Below are 17,628 nucleotides of genomic sequence, written 5' to 3' on the forward strand. Positions count from 1 at the left end.
GAAAAAAAATATATATCAATTTCCGCTAACTTGTGCCAAAAAAAATAAATTTCTATGAACTCGCCATGCCCCTCATTGAATACCTTGGGGTGTCTTCTTTCCAAAATGGGGTCACATGTGGGGTATTTATACTGCCCTGGCATTCTAGGGGCCCTAAAGCGTGAGAAGAAGTCTGGGATCCAAATGTCTAAAAATGCCCTCATAAAAGGAATGTGGGCCCCTTTGCGCATCTAGGCTGCAAAAAAGTGTCACACATCTGGTATCGCCGTACTCAGGAGAAGTTGGGCAATGTGTTTTGGGGTGTCATTTTACATATACCCATGCTGGGTGAGATAAATATCTTGGTCAAATGCCAACTTTGTATAAAAAATGGGAAAAGTTGTCTTTTGCCAAGATATTTCTCTCACCCAGCATGAGTATATGTAAAAAGACACCCCAAAACACATTGCCCAACTTCTCCTGAATACGGCGATACCACATGTGTGACACTTTTTTGCAGCCTAGGTGGGCAAAGGGGCCCACATTCCAAAGAGCACCTTTCGGATTTCACAGGTCATTTACCTACTTACCACACATTAGGGCCCCTAGAATGCCAGGGCAGTATAACTACCCCACAAGTGACCCATTTTGGAAAGAAGACACCCCAAGGTATTCCGTGAGGGGCATGGCGAGTTCCTAGAATTTTATATTTTTTGTCACAAGTTAGCAGAAAATGATGATTTTTTTTATTGATTTTTTTCCTTACAACGTCTCATATTCCACTAACTTGTGACAAAAAATAAAAACTTCCATGAACTCACTATGCCCATCACGAAATACCTTGGGGTGTCTTCTTTCCAAAATGGGGTCACTTGTGGGGTAGTTATACTGCCCTGGCATTTTAGGGGCCGAATGCGTGAGAAGTGGTTTGAAATCAAAATCTGTAAAAAATGGCTGGTGAAATCCAAAAGGTGCTCTTTGGAATGTGGGCCCCTTTGCCCACCTAGGCTGCAAAAAAGTGTCACACATCTGGTATCCCCGTACTCAGGAGAAGTTGGGCAATGTGTTTTGGGGTGTCTTTTTACATATACCCATGCTGGGTGAGAGAAATATCTTGGCAAAAGACAACTTTTCCCTTTTTTTTTTACAAAGTTGGCATTTGACCGAGATATTTATCTCACCCAGCATGGGTATATGTAAAATGACACCCCAAAACACATTGCCCAACTTCTCCTGAGTATGGGGATACCAGATGTGTGACACTTTTTTGCAGCCTAGGTGGGCAAAGGGGCCCACATTCCAAAGAGCACCTTTCGGATTTCACCGGCCATTTTTTACAAATTTTGATTTCAAACTACTTGCCACACATTAGGGCCCCTAGAATCCCGGGGCAGTATAACTACCCCACAAGTGACCCCATTTTGGAAAGAAGACACCCCAAGGTATTCGCTGATGGGCATAGTGAGTTCATAGAAGTTTTTATTTTTTGTCACAAGTTAGTGGAATATGAGACTTTGTAAGAAAGAAAAAAATCATCATTTTCTGCTAACTTGTGACAAAAAATAAAAAGTTCTATGAACTCACTATGCCCATCAGCGAATACCTTAGGGTGTCTACTTTCCGAAATGGGGTCATTTGTGGGGTGTTTCTACTGTCTGGCCATTGTAGAACCTCAGGAAACATGACAGGTGCTCAGAAAGTCAGAGCTGCTTCAAAAAGCGGAAATTCACATTTTTGTACCATAGTTTGTAAACGCTATAACTTTTACCCAAACCATTTTTTTTTTTACCCAAACATTTTTTTTTTATCAAACTTGCCCTGTGTCAAACACTGCCCGGCTCCCCTGAGGATGCCGGTTTTCCGGCAAAACATGTTGGGGGGTCTGCGTTTAGTTGGTGTTTTTAGATTAAAGCAGTAGTAGCACAGCTAGGCAGGTAGTATTAATATACTGTATACAATCTGTTAGTTCCCTTTCACACGAGTGAAATTTCCGCGCGGGTGCAATGCGTGAGGTGAACGCATTGCACCCGCACTGAATCCGGACCCATTCATTTCTATGAGGCTCTGCACATGAGCGGTGATTTTCACGCATCACTTGTGCGTTGCTTCAAAATCGTAGCATGCTCCTCTTTGTGCATTTTCCATTCAACGCAGGCCCCATAGAAGTGAATGGGGCTGCGTGAAAATCACAAGCATCCGCAAGCAAGTGCGGATACGGTGAGATTTTCACGCACGGTTGCTAGGAGACGATCGGGATGGGGCCCCGATCATTATTATTTTCCCTTATAACATGGTTATAAGGGAAAATAATAGCATTCTTAATACAGAATGCATAGTACAATAGGGCTGGAGGGGTTAAAAAAAATAAAAAATAATTTAACTCACCTTAATCCACTTGCTCGCGCAGTCCGTCTTCTCTTCTGTCTTTATTTTTGCTGTGCACAGGAAAAGGACCTGTGGTGACGTCACCGCGGTCATCACATCGTCCGTCACATGATCCATCACCATGGTGATGGATCATGTGATTATTATTATTATTTTATCCAATTAATATGTGGTCCCCAGATAGGGGACGTATCAGATATTAAACTGATAAGAACAATTATTTTTTTGATTGAAACACCTTTATTACAATCAGTCGTCATACATACATACTTTAGTACTGTGACGCAGCACAGGTCACGAATCAGTACTTAATAAATTACTTACAATCGTCTTTGCAAACATGGCATTGTTATGTAACGTATAGGCTAACCTACACTATACATCGCAATGAATGCTACACTAGCATACCTATTCAATCACAAAAACTTCCAACAAAGCATTTAGACAGTCATGAGGGAAGGGGAGGTGGGAAGTAGGGGGTAGGGAGGGGGAATCACATGCCCTTGGCGTTATTGAGAAGACAGAAACAAACAGGGGGAGAGGGGGAAGGAGAGGGGTTTAGTCCTCTTCATCGTCGTTGACGTCCAAGATGTTGTAATCCTGCATCAGACTATGGATAAGTCTGCGGCAGTCCAGGACGGACTTGTTCTCCCTCCTGAGAATGAGCCAGTTCCTAGCAAATCAAATAGCGTCCTTAAAACAGTTCATAAGGCGCCAGGCCTCCTGGATGGCTCCAACAGTATGAGTCCCAGGAAATAGTCCATACAGCACCGAAGTGTATTGCAGGCTGTTCCTGGGCACAGAGTCTTTGAGTTCATGTTCCAGGGCATCCAACAGGCCCTGCACAAAGAGGCACTCCCAAAACAGGTGATACGATGTTTCCTCCACGAAGGGGCACCTGGGGCAGTACCGGGTTTTGCACAGGTTGCGGGCGTGCATGAATGACCGAATTGGCAGTCAACCCTGAATGGCCATCCATCCAAACTGTCTCTGCGGTGTCATCATGGATCCCTGGAATTGACTCCACCACATCCTTTGCTCTGATGAGTTTGTGGATAGTTTTTGGCTTCCACAAGTCGGGTTTGAGGCCCTCCAGCTGATGTTCCCTCACAAACCTGACGACGTCCCCGTAGAACCAGGGAGCGTGCCAGTTGTAAGGGATGGAGCTGTCCCACTTTTCGCAGCCCAGGCCCCTCCAGAGGGGCAGGAGGAAAAAGCGAGACATAGCCTTGCCCGCAGAGCCATTTGCTGTTCTCAGAGTCCGATGAACGCTGTCACAAACATAGGCGATCCGCAGTATAGTGGGCCGGTCCAGTATGCCCTTTCCACCCTTGGGGGGCTCTTTGTACATGATGGCTCGCTTCACTCTGTCCATCTTAGATCCCCAGATAAAGCGAAGCACTGTCCTGGTGATGGCCCTTGAAACGGTAGCAAGAGGGGCCATGCCTGTGCGGTGTATTGGAGCACAGGCAAAACTTCATTTCGCAGGACGAGTGCTTTGCCCTCCATCGTGAGGTGTCTGAGGCTCCACAGTCCGATTCTTTGGTTGACTTTGGCCAAGCGTTCTTCCCAAGACTTGAGGGCTGCGCCTTCCTTCCCGAACCAGACTCCCAGACTTTTGATGGTAAATGGGAAGGGGGCAGAAGAGGCCAGTTGCCAGTCCCCGAAGAGCATGGCTTTTGACTTGCCGCAGTTGACTTTGGCCACTGAAGCTTGTCCGAACTCCTCACAGGTCTGGACGAGTGCAGTCACCGAACGCCGGTAAGCGCAGAAGACGGTCACGTCGTCCATGTACAGCGGTGCGGTGATCCCTCTGATCTCTCCATTCTGCCGGACAGACTCTGCGAAGGATTCTATAACACAAACATAAAGGAGAGGTGAAAGAGGGCAGCCTTGTCTGACCCCGGAGCGCACTGAAAAGGGGTCAGTCTTCCAGCCGTTTACCAACACTGTGCTGCAAATGTCAAAATACATCAGGTCAACAAATGAACAGAACCTCCTGCCTAGACCCAGCCTGCGCAGTGCCTTGCCCATGAACTCATGAGAGACCCGGTCGAATGCCTTCTCCTGGTCCAGGCTGACCAGGGCGGCATGAACACGACGGTCCTGGATGTAGTGCACCGTGTCTCTCACGAGAGAGACTGTCTGTGATGTCACAGCCCTATAAATATGGCAGCCAGTTTAGATTCTGCCATTTTCAAGCGTTCTGAGTAGTGATGGACGAACATCTGCCGGGACGGTTCGCGAACACTATCGCGCGAACACGATCAAATGTTCGCAAACCGCAAGTTCGCGGCGTGTCCCATTCATTTTAATGGCAGTCGAACCTGAAAAACCTTCAGCTCATATTTGCAGCCAATAAATAATTACTAGAAGTAAACAAATAGTCCCACAACATGGACAGTGACATACCAGATGTATTATTCGAATTTGCGATCTCCATTCATAATTTTTTTCAATGCGAAATATCGGCAATATAATTTTCGCGTACGCGCATGCGCTAATGCACTATACAGTACCCAAATGAACTATAAAGAAAGTATATTGGTATATAGCACCCTGCCTCAATCAGTTTTTTTTGGGGGGCGACTGGTATATCACACCAGTAGAAATTATTTGTTCTAATAACGCTTGTCCCTCAGTATACCTGCAGTATCGCAGCAGAACTGCACACTACTGCCGCACAATACAAATGCACTATAATATACTTTCTAACATACACTCACCTAAAGAATTATTAGGAACACCATATTAATACAGTGTTGGACCCCCTTTTGCCTTCAGAACTGCCTTAATTCTATGTGGCATTGATTCAACAAGGTGCTGATAGCATTCTTTAGAAATGTTGGCCCATATTGATAGGATAGCATCTTGCAGTTGATGGAGATTTGAGGGATGCACATCCAGGGCACGAAGCTCCCGTTCCACCACATCCCAAAGATGCTCTATTGGGTTGAGATCTGGTGACTGTGGGGGCCATTTTAGTACAGTGAACTCATTGTCATGTTCAAGAAACCAATTTGAAATGATTCAAGCTTTGTGACATGGTGCATTATCCTGCTGGAAGTAGCCATCAGAGGATGGGTACATGGTGGTCATAAAGGGATGGACATGGTCAGAAACAATGATCATGTAGCCCGTGGCATTTAAACGATGCCCAATTGGCACTAAGGGGCCTAAAGTGTGCCCAGAAAACATCCCCCACACCATTACACCACCACCAGCAGCCTGCACAGTTGTAACAAGGCAAGATGGATACATGTTCTCATTCTGTTTATGCCAAATTCGGACTCTACCATTTGAATGTCTCAACAGAAATCGAGACTCATCAGACCAGGCAACATTTTTCCAGTCTTCAACAGTCCAATTTTGGTGAGCTTGTGCAAATTGTAGCCTCTTTTTCCTATTTGTAGTGGAGATGAGTGGTACCCGGTGGGGTCTTCTGCTGTTGTAGCCCATCCGCTTCAAGGTTGTGCGTGTTGTGGCTTCACAAATGCTTTGCTGCATACCTCGGTTGTAACGAGTGGTTATTTCAGTCAACGTTGCTCTTCTATCAGCTTGAATCACTCAGCCCATTCTCCTCTAACCTCTAGCATCCACAAGGCATTTTCGCCCACAGGACTGCCGCATACTGGATGTTTTTCCCTTTTCACACCATTCTTTGTAAACCCTAGAAATGGTTGTGTGTGAAAATCCCAGTAACTGAGCAGATTGAGAAATACTCAGACCGGCCCGTCTGGCACCAACAACCATGCCACGCTCAAAAATGCTTAAATCACCTTTCTTTCCCATTTTGACATTTAGTTTGGAGTTCAGGAGATTGTCTTGACCAGGAGCACACCCCTGCATTGAAGCAACTGCCATGTGATTGGTTGACTAGATAATTGCATTAATGAGAAATAGAACAGGTGTTCCTAATAATTCTTTAGGTGAGTGTATAAAGGGTGTATCTCACAATGACATATGCAGCAAAGGCTGCCAAATAAACTTTTTCCGCCCTAACGGGTGTTTGTTTTATAACTGAATATGACAACAGTATATAACCCTTGAATTCCACACGTGCTGATGCTGCAAGGGCTGTAAAATGGTGTATTTTAGCCAAAAAGTGTGTTTTTAAAAACCCAGAAAATGAATGCTGTATTTCTAGCTTAAATTGCACACTGACTAATCTAGATGTTGTATATTGCCCAAAAAGTTTTTTTTTTTTAACTAACAGAATATGAAAGCTGTATATATTAAACTTGAATTTCACACTTGCTGTAAAATACTGGTTTTTGGCCAAAAAAGTGTGTTTTTAAAAACACAGAAATTTATGCATGTATTTCTAGCTTAAATTGCACACTGACTAATCCAGATGTGGTATATTGCCAAAAAAGTGTTTTTTTTTTTACTAACAGAATATGAAAGCTGTATATAACGTTTGAATTTCACACGTCCAGATGCAGCTAGGGATGTAAAATAGTGTATTTTGCACAAAAAGGGTGTTTTAAAAAAAACAGAAAATTGTGCCTGTATTTCTAGCTGAAATTGCACACTAACTAATCCTGCAAATGCACCAGATGTTGTATATTGCCAAAAAAGGGTGATTTTTTACAAGATTATTAGAGCAGTTTTTAAAGCTTGGATTAGAATGTCACAAAAGCTCAGATGCAGTGCTGGTGCACTGAGCTTGCATAAAATGGCTGCCACCGCCGCCCACCTAACTAACAGACGGATAAAAGTTGTTGTTTTTTGGTCAACGGGCTCAGGACAGGGTAAAAAGATTGTGCCCTACACCCACACAACTAATTGTATGTAGATCGCTGAGTTAGATTCTCTCCTATTTTCTCCCTGAAATTACCAGTTCAGCAGCATCCTCTCCCTACCGTTGTAACAGCAGAGTGACGTTCAGCGCTACGTGACTCAAGCTTATATAGAGCTTGAGTCATGTGCTGCACTGGCAAATCACAGCTATGCCATTAGTAGGCATGGCTGTGATGGCTTCCAAGGTCAGACAGTTAAACACTTGTTGATTGGCTGCTCTGCAGCCTTTCAAAAAGCGCAGAGAAAGCGCCGAACCCCGAAAATCCTAAAGTTCGGTACAAACTTTATTCGCTCAACCCTAATAGTGAGGAATCATTTCACAGCATCTTAGTGCAGGGAGAGACGTCAGAAAGAGCTAGGGACAGTGCTAGAAAAGTGATTTACAAGTGCAGGGAAAGATTATTTGGGGATCCAAATAGCCATTATACAGCTCTGTCATTCCAGCAATTTGTTTTTCAGGTGCAAGTGCTATGTTGAAATGCCTTTAGTGGCTTATATCATTTCAAACAAGAAAAATATATATGCAGTTCACTGGTGCATTTATTTCTGCTAAAATCGTTTACTGGCCTATTTTAGTAGACAAAGAAAAATATATTCTCAGTTTACTTCTGCAGTTATATGTGTTAAAAGCGTTTACTGGCCTATTTCAATACAAAAAGAAAAATATATTCTCAGTTCACTTCTGCAGTTATATGTATTGAAAGAGTACAGAAAGAAAAAAATATACCCCCGTCACTGGTGCACTTATTTGTGGCAAAAGCATTTAGTGGCCTATTACATTATAGAAAGAAAGAAATATACGCACTTCACTGGTGCAGTTACTTCTGGCAAAAGCGTTTAGTGGCCTATTTCAGTACAGAAAGAAAAAAATATACGCACCACTTTACTGGTGCAGTTATTTGTGGCAAAAGGGTTGGGTTTAGTGGCCTATTTCAGTACAGAAAGCAAAATATATACGCACTTCACTGGTGCATTTATTTCTGCCAAAAGCGTTTAGTGGCCTATTTCAGTACAAAAAGAAAAATACACTCACCTAAAGAATTATTAGGAACACCTGTTCTATTTCTCATTAATGCAATTATCTAGTCAACCAATCACATGACAGTTGCTTCAATGCATTTAGGGGTGTGCTCCTGGTCAAGACAATCTCCTGAACTCCAAACTGAATGTCAGAATGGGAAAGAAAGGTAATTTAAGCAATTTTGAACGTGGCATGGTTGTTGGTGCCAGACGGGCCGTTCTGAGTATTTCACAATCTGCTCAGTTACTGGGATTTTCACGCACAACCATTTCTAGGGTTTACAAAGAATGGTGTGAAAAGGGAAAAACATCCAGTATGCGGCAGTCCTGTGGGCAAAAATGCCTTGTGGATGCTAGAGGTCAGAGGAGAATGGGCCGACTGATTCAAACTGATAGAAGAGCAACGTTGACTGAAATAACCACTCGTTACAACCGAGGTATGCAGCAAAGCATTTGTGAAGCCACAACACGCACAACCTTGAGGCGGATGGGCTACAACTGCAGAAGACCCCACCGGGTACCACTCATCTCCACTACAAATAGGAAAAAGAGGCTACAATTTGCACGAGCTCACCAAAATTGGACTGTTGAAAACTGGAAAAATGTTGCCTGGTCTGATGAGTCTCGATTTCTGTTGAGACATTCAAATGGTAGAGTCCGAATTTGGCGTAAAGAGAATGAGAACATGTATCCATCCTATGATGGCTACTTCCAGCAGGATAATGCACCATGTCACAAAGCTCGAATCATTTCAAATTGGTTTCTTGAACATGACAATGAGTTCACTGTACTAAAATGGCCCACACAGTCACCAGATCTCAACCCAATAGAGTATCTTTGGGATGTGGTGCAACGGGAGCTTTGTGCCCTGGATGTGCATCCCTCAAATCTCCATCAATTGCAAGATGCTATCCTATCAATATGGGCCAACATTTCTAAAGAATGCTATCAGCACCCTTGAATCAATGCCACGTAGAATTAAGGCAGTTCTGAAGGCAAAAGGGGGTCCAACACCGTATTAGTATGGTGTTCCTAATAATTCTTTAGGTGAGTGTATATTCTAAGTTAACTTCTGCGGTTATATGTGTTGAAAGCGTTTACTGGCCTATTTCAGTACAGAAAGAAAAATATATTCTCAGTTCACTTCGGCAGCTATATGTCTTGAAAGCGTTTAGTGGCCTATTTCACTATGAAAATCAAACTATATTCTCACTTCACGTCAGTGGTTATATGTGTTGGAAGCATGACTGGGAGTCAGCAGGGTGGCAGCAGTGGGAGGTCAGGAGCCAAACATGCCCGGGGTAGACCACCTGCTTCAAAGCAGCCTACCTGCCCAGAAAGTATTGTTGCAGGGGTTCACGGAAGTAGTGGCGGTAGCAGTCAGTCAGTGCGGCGGTTATATGTGTTATTTTATATTTCAGTACAAAGCATTTAGTGGCCTATTTCAGTACAAAAAAAATATACATTTGCAGTTCACGTCGGATGTTATATTTGTTGAAAGCATTTAGTGGCCTATTTCAGTACAGAAAGAAAAATATATTATCAGTTTACTTCGGCAGTCATATATCTTGAAAGCGTTTACTGACCTATTTCAGTAAAAAAAGAAAAATATATTCTCAGTTCACGTCGGCAGTTATATGTCTTGAAAGCATGGCTGGGAGTAAGCAGGGGGGCAGCAGTGGCAGGTCGGGAACCAAACGTGCCCAGATTAGACCACGTGCTTCGAAGCAGCCTACCTGCCCGGAAAGTAGTGGTGCAGGGGTTCACGGAAGTAGTGGCGGTAGCAGTCAGTCAGTGTGGCGGTTATATGTGTTATTTTGTATTTCAGTACAAAAAGAAAAATATATTCTCAGTAGTGTTGAGCGAACTTCTGTTTTAAGTTCGGCGTCTAAAGTTCGGCTTCCGGTTAGCGGAGAATCCCGATATGGATTCCGAATTCCGTTGTGGTCCGTGGTAGCGGAATCAGTAATGGCCGATTATTGATTCCGCTACCACGGACCACAACGGAATTCGGAATCCATATCGGGATTCTCCGCTAACCGGAAGCCGAACTTTAGACGCCGAACTTAAAACAGAAGTTCGCTCAACACTAATTCCCAGTTCACTTCGGTGGTTATATGTCTTGAAAGCGTTTAGTGGCCTATTTCACTACAAAAAGAAAAATATATTCTCCGTTCACTTCGGCGGTTATATATCTTGAAAGCGTTCAGTGGCCTATTTCAGTACTGTGGCGAAACCAACCTCGCCACTGGGTTTTGGAGAGGCCTGTTTATCAGCCTCTTGCCTCAGGATTATGGCCCATACTAACTTTTAAACCCCTGAACCTATTCAAGTAAATTTTGGATAGGTTTGTCCCCAAGTTATACTGTTTAAATTGATGTAAGTTATATGTATGGCCAATGTAAACTCACAAAGTTGTAACAATTTATAATAAGTGTAACTTGTCAGCTTGGGAGGAATATGCTGGGTGTGTTTCTATTGTGCCATTGTCCCATTGTGTGTTTAAATGGTGATGTCTGTCCTGTTATATCCACATGTGTATTGGTGATTTCTCTTTGTCTTGAGAGATAATTGGATTACGCCTCGGGTGTCTCCAGGGCAGAGAGGAGGAAACCATGATGCATTGTGGGGATGTATTGTCTCTGTGTATCCTACAGTGTTGCATCTGTCCTATGTCACAGTCTTCATTCTGGTCCCCTAGGGGCGTGTACACCAGATGGGCTTGGTTGTTTTATACCTCCCTGTGGGCGGTCCTGTATTTGAAAAGACTGTAATAAAAACCAGGCTGGGTGTACCAGCACCTTAGACCAATGCTTGACCCTCAACACGGAGCCTTGTCTCGTTATTGTGGGGATCCGCTGTATGCTGTTAGAGACTGATTGCCAGGAGTGTAAGCTGATTCCTGTTCGTCTGCTAGCAGCTATTCGTGAGGTTTCAGTTTGGAGTGCTATTTTGTATCCAGTTCGGGAGTTGGTGTTCTGCAGTAGCTGGGCCTGTCTCTCAGAAAGAGGCATATCGCCTAAACGGATTTTAACCCCTTGTCTGCTGAAACGGTCCGTTACATTGGTGGCAAGCAGCGGGATCGTTCCTACAGCCAGAAGGACAGCTACAGGAGACACCATTTCTTTGGATTTTACAACTTAAGGGCAACGCATGTCTCAGTACAGCGACCCTAAAAGCACCAGGATGGAACCAGCAGTGGAGTACAGATACTCTGTGGAGGAATTTGACCATATGATGTGGTTGCGGCTGAACTTCTTCGGACCCAATCCAGCTGAGAAATACGTGAAGTTCGTGAGGAGTCTAGTGTTCAAGACCCTACTATACCGGGCAGAAGGTGACGGTCAGCTGCCACGTTGGGTGGACCTTCACCGGAAGTTACAGTTGCGGGACAGAGGGAGCTCAGTCTCCTCTCCCCAGCGGCAGAGTGTCCAGCAGGGAATTGGGAGCCCAGTCTCCATTCCCCAGCGGCAGTGTGAATTGCAGGGAATTGGGAGCCCAGTCTCCATTCCCCAGCGGCAGTGTGAATTGCAGGGAGAGGAGAGCAGCGTCCTCCCTCCCCAGCGGCAGTGTGAAGTGCAGGGAATTGGGAGCCTAGTCTCCATTCCCCAGCGGCAGTGTGAAGTGCAGGGAGAGGAGAGCAGCGTCCTCCCTCCCCAGCGGCAGGCTGAGTTACAGGGGGCAGAGGTAGTTGTTCCTGCCCCTCAGCAGCAGAGTGATATGCCGGGAAGGCAGTGTGAAATGCAGGGAGAGGAGAGCAGCGTCCTCCCCCCCCAGCGGCAGGCTGAGTTACAGGGGGCAGAGGTAGTTGTTCCTGCCCCCCAGCAGCATTGTGATTTTTTGGGAATTGGGAGCCCAGTCTCCATTCCCCAGCGGCAGAGTGTCCAGCAGGGAATAGAGAGCCCAGTCTCCTTTCCCCAGCAACAGGACACTGTATTGGGAGCGGAGACGGTCGGTCGCCCTCCCCAGCGGCTGGAAGTATGTATGGGAGAGGAGCTCATTACCCCCTCTCCCCAGCGGCAGCTTAACGCACCAGTGGGAGACAGTAAGCCCCACAACAGTGCAGATGGGACCGTGGTCTCTGCACTTACAGCACAGGGGGTAGAGACAGTCGGTCTCCCCCTCCAACAACCAGACTCTAAGCCATGGAGCAACACAGAGACCGGGAGTACCAGCTTCCAACAAAACCTTGGTGGACTCACTGGACAGAGACAGGCTACCAAATGCAACAGGTCCAGTATTGGGTTGTGGGTGGGCTGCCAGACTAACTCAAGTACCGACCGGCGTGAGGTCAGGTATCTGGTTAGTCTTCCCTGGGGGGGGGGATATGTGTGGCGAAACCAACCTCGCCACTGGGTTTTGGAGAGGCCTGTTTATCAGCCTCTTGCCTCAGGATTATGGCCCATACTAACTTTTAAACCCCTAAACCTATTCAAGTGAATTTTGGATAGGTTTGTCCCCAAGTTATACTGTTTAAATTGATGTAAGTTATATGTATGGCCAATGTAAACTCACAAAGTTGTAACAATTTATAATAAGTGTAACTTGTCAGCTTGGGAGGAATATGCTGGGTGTGTTTTTATTGTGCCATTGTCCCATTGTGTGTTTAAATGGTGATGTCTGTCCTGTTATATCCACATGTGTATTGGTGATTTCTCTTTGTCTTGAGAGATAATTGGATTACGCCTCGGGTGTCTCCAGGGCAGAGAGGAGGAAACCATGATGCATTGTGGGGATGTATTGTCTCTGTGTATCCTACAGTGTTGCATCTGTCCTATGTCGCAGTCTTCATTCTGGTCCCCTAGGGGCGTGTACACCAGATGGGCTTGGTTGTTTTATACCTCCCTGTGGGCGGTCCTATATTTGAAAAGACTGTAATAAAAACCAGGCTGGGTGTACCAGCACCTCAGACCACTGCTTGACCCTCAACACGGAACCTTGTCTCGTTATTGGGGGGATCTGCTGTATGCTGTTAGAGACTGATTGCCAGGAGTGTAAGCTGATTCCTGTTCGTCTGCTAGCAGCTATTCGTGAGGTTACAGTTTGGAGTGCTATTTTGTATCCAGTTCGGGAGTGGGTGTTCTGCAGTAGCTGTGCCGGTCTCTCAGAAAGGGGCTTATCGCCTGAACGGATTTTAACCCCTTGTCTGCTGAAACGGTCCGTTAAAAGTACAAAAAGAAAAATATATTCTCAGTTCACATCAGCGGTTATATGTCTTGAAAGCATGGCTTGGAGTCAGCAGGGTGGCAGCAGTGGGAGGTTGGGAACCAAACGTGACCAGAGTAGACCACCTGCTTCAAAGTAGCCTACCTGCCCGGAAAGTAGTGGTGCAGGGGTTCACGGAAGTAGTGGTGGTAGCAGTCAGTCAGTGTGTTGGTTATATGTGTTATTTTGTATTTCAGTACAAAAATAAAAATAAATTCATAGTTCAAGTCGGCGGTTATATGTCTTGAAAGCGTTTAGTGGCCTATTTCAGTATAAAAAGAAAAATATATTCTCAGTTCACATCGGCGGTTATATGTGTTGGAAGCATGACTGGGAGTCAGCAGGGTGGCAGCAGTGGGAGGTCAGAAACCAAATGTGCCCGGGGTAGACCACCTGCTTCGCAGCAGCCTACCTGCCCGGGAAGTAGTGGTGTAGGGGTTCACGGAAGCAGCGGCTCTAACACTCAGTCAGTGCAGACTGTTGGGGGGAAAATTACCTAATCGGCGGTGTGGCAGTATTTTGTTAAAGGGGTTGTCCGGGATTTGGGACCTTTGTCCTATAGTACTGCAGTGTCACACACATCAACAACACCCATGTCCTACCTGATGAACTTACTTCTAATGCCCCCTTTTGCTCCAATAAATTCTCTGCCGGAAGTGAAGGTTTTCTTTCACTCAGTGACGTACCGGGTCCCTCGCAGAGGAGGAAAGCTTCCTCTTCTGCTGCTCAGGGAGCCCGGTGACGTCACTGCCAGCCTAGCTAATTATGCAAAAGTGTTGGAGGGGCAGTAACTAGCCTGGCCGAGATCCCGCTAAGCTCCGCCCCCCCCAATCCGGTGACGTCACTGGGTGCCGACAAGGGACCAATCAGAGTGGTCCCTTGCCCACGCTCACTCCAATTGGTTGGTCTATGCAGACCAACCAATTGGAGCGCAGTACTGTAAAAATGCAAGAGGGGGGCGGATCTATGGAGGAGTGAATAATGTGCAGGAGGCTGAATATGTATGAGGGGGCGGATGCAGGGAGGTGATCTTACACTGTAGAAACCACCTGCTGCTGAGCTGCACTGGGACACACAATGCTTTGCAGCAGGAAGTGATGGCATATATAAACAAATATGTAAACAGTCTGTTGGGGACTGTAGGAACAATGCAGCAGTGTAAAAGCTACCTACAGTAGGTGTTTGTGATATTGTGCTTTTAGCACGACAGCGTCGCGCTGATACTCGGCGACATGGTGCCGAGATCTCGCACTCACTGGAATAGTGACAGCACATCCCAGCAAGCGCGTCATAGAAGCGACGGGAGATCCGACTTGGATTCCCGCCAATTCTACACGTGTGCGGCGTTTGTTATGAATCCTGAGGGGGAAGTCCCCGCCGGATTTTAAATAAAAATCCGGCATGGGTCCCCCCCTCAGGAGCATACCGGGCCCTTAGGTCTGTTATGGGTTGTAAGGAGAGCCCCCCCTACGCCGAAAAAAACGGCGTAGGGGGTCCCCCTACAATCCATACCAGACCCGTATCCAAAGCACGCTACCCGGCCAGCCAGGAAGGGAGTGGGGACGAGCGAGCGCCCCCCCCCCCCCCCTCCTGAGCCGTACCAGGCTGCATGCCCTCAACATGGGGGGGTTGGGTGCTCTGGGGCAGGGGGCGCACTGCGGCCCCCCCACCTCAGAGCACCCTGTCCCCATGTTGATGAGGACAGGGCCCCTTCCCGACAACCCTGGCCGTTGGTTTTCGGGGTATGCGGGCGGGAGGCTTATCGGAATCTGGGAGCCCCCTTTAATAAGGGGGCCCCCAGATACCGGCCCCCCACCCTAAGTGAATGAGTATGGGGTACATCGTACCCCTACCCATTCACCTGCAAGAAAAGTGGTAAAAACACAAATAAACCACATAGTGTATTAAAATATTTTATTTTTCTGCTCCGGAGGCCGCCCCCTGTCTTCTTTATTAGCTCTTTTACCAGGGGGGGCTCTTCTTCTTCCGCTATCCCGACGGGTCTTCTCCGCTATCCGGGGGGTCTTCTCAACTCTCCGGGGTTCTCCTTCTGTCTTCGCCGCTCTCCGTTGTTGACTCGGCGCACCCCGGTTCTTCGTCTCGCGAGATCTCGGATTTTAAATAAAAATTTAGCGAGACGAAGAACCGGGGTGCGCCGAGTCAACAACGGAGAGCGGCGAAGACAGAAGGAGAACCCCGGAGAGTTGAGAAGACCCCCCGGATAGCGGAGAAGACCCGTCGGGATAGCGGAAGAAGAAGAGCCCCCCCTGGTAAAAGAGCTAATAAAGAAGACAGGGGGCGGCCTCCGGAGCAGAAAAATAAAATATTTTAATACACTGTGTGGTTTATTTGTGTTTTTACCACTTTTCTTGCAGGTGAATGGGTAGGGGTACGATGTACCCCATACTCATTCACTTAGGGTGGGGGGCCGGTATCTGGGGGCCCCCTTATTAAAGGGGGCTCCCAGATTCCGATAAGCCTCCCGCCCGCATACCCCGACAACCAACGGCCAGGGTTGTTGGGAAGGGGCCCTGTCCTCATCAACATGGGGACAGGGTGCTCTGAGGTGGGGGGGCCGCAGTGCGCCCCCTGCCCCAGAGCACCCAACCCCCCCATGTTGAGGGCATGCAGCCTGGTACGGCTCAGGAGGGGGGGGGGGGCTCTCGCTCGTCCCCACTCCCTTCCTGGCTGGCCGGGTAGCGTGCTTTGGATACGGGTCTGGTATGGATTGTAGGGGGACCCCCTACGCCTTTTTTTCGGCGTAGGGGGGGCTCTCCTTACAACCCATAACAGACCTAAGGGCCCGGTATGCTCCTGAGGGGGGGACCCATGCCGGATTTTTATTTAAAATCCGGCGGGGACAGGGGGCGTGGCTAGCAGAGGATGTGAGCAGACGTGCTGAGTAAAGCTCCCGCTTCACCTCGTCTTTTATCCTGAAAAGAACCCTTAAAAAACTGACTTTAACCTGCCACAGTTGAAGCTCTGGTGCTGCTGTCACCCGTCCGCCCGAAACTGAAGCTTTTTGTGCTGATTTGTGGGCAAAATGGGACCAAAGAAAGATTCTAGAGGCCCGAGCAGGGAGCTGCAAGATGGCGCCGGGCCTGACACGCCACGGCGCAGTGACCGCGCGAAAGACATCCAGAGGGAAGCGGCTGCTAAGCTGGGGAAGTTTGCGCACTCACCGGAACGTGAAGACTTACCGGAGTCAAGCGGGAAGCAAGACAGATCTTTGTCTCGGCTCGGCCATAACCGTGAGGGTGAGGAGAATAGCGCACATGATATTCCCGCCAGCAGTTCCAACAGATATGAGGTGCTGCGAGGCTATACAGAGGCAGATGATACCAACGCAATGGAGCCTGATATAGAGGAACCCACCCTTAAGGATGTGCTGAAAGCTGTTACCGAATGTGGAAAATCACTAACGGCACTGAGAATGCAGGTGGGCTCCATAAAGGAAGATGTGTCCATAGTGCGCCATGATCTGAAGCGCCTGGCGGACCGCACAACTGCCCTGGAGGGGAGAATGGAGGAAATGGAGGATATCGTACCCTCTATAAAAAGAGCCTCTGCTGATCATACACAGAAAATAGCCCTTCTAATGGCCAAGCAGGACGACCTTGAGAATCGTTCACGGAGAAATAACGTGCGTATAGTGGGGGTACCGGAGAAGATTGAGGGCTCTAACCCGTCAGATTATTTTGAAACATGGGCGAGAGATACCTTTGGAAGAGAGACTCTGACACCTCTTTTCGCTGTGGAAAGGGCCCACAGGGTGCCTACCAGACCGTTACCACCGGGGGCCCCGCCAAGACCGGTTCTCATGAAAATTCTGCACTATAAAGATAGAGACATTCTCCTGCGTAAAGCCCGTGAACAGCCTGACATAACCATTGGTGGCCAAAGGGTGTCGCTGTTTCCAGACTACTCGATGGAGGTCAAGAAGCCGAGATCACGATTTATAGATATAAAGAGGCGACTGCGCAGCCTGAACGTTCCTTACTCCATGATGTTTCCAGCGCGGCTGCGGATAGTTGCTCTGGGAAGAACCAATTTCTTCGAAGACCCCAAAGAGGCCCTCCGATGGGTGGACAGTCACGAAAGCCGTCTGAGAAATGCTGAACCACAGGCGGATGGCGACTGAAGGACGGCTGTAGCGGTTCGGTTTGTGTGACTGCATATATGCGAATGCGTGATAATGTGTCTGTGTGATTAGACAGTTTATACGTAGGGATAGCG

The 17,628-nt window shown here is 47.2% G+C and overlaps 1 non-coding gene across 1 annotated transcript; it reads right to left on the bottom strand.

The window, feature by feature from the left end:
- Positions 1–2,422: 2,422 nt before the first annotated feature.
- On the bottom strand, positions 2,423–2,621 carry LOC120979951. The gene has a single exon (XR_005774448.1). It is a non-coding gene; the product is annotated as a U2 spliceosomal RNA (small nuclear RNA).
- Between the last annotated feature and the right edge of the window lie 15,007 nt (positions 2,622–17,628).

This window comes from Bufo bufo, chromosome 9, assembly GCF_905171765.1.
Source record: "Bufo bufo chromosome 9, aBufBuf1.1, whole genome shotgun sequence".
Taxonomy (NCBI): Eukaryota; Metazoa; Chordata; class Amphibia; order Anura; family Bufonidae; genus Bufo; species Bufo bufo.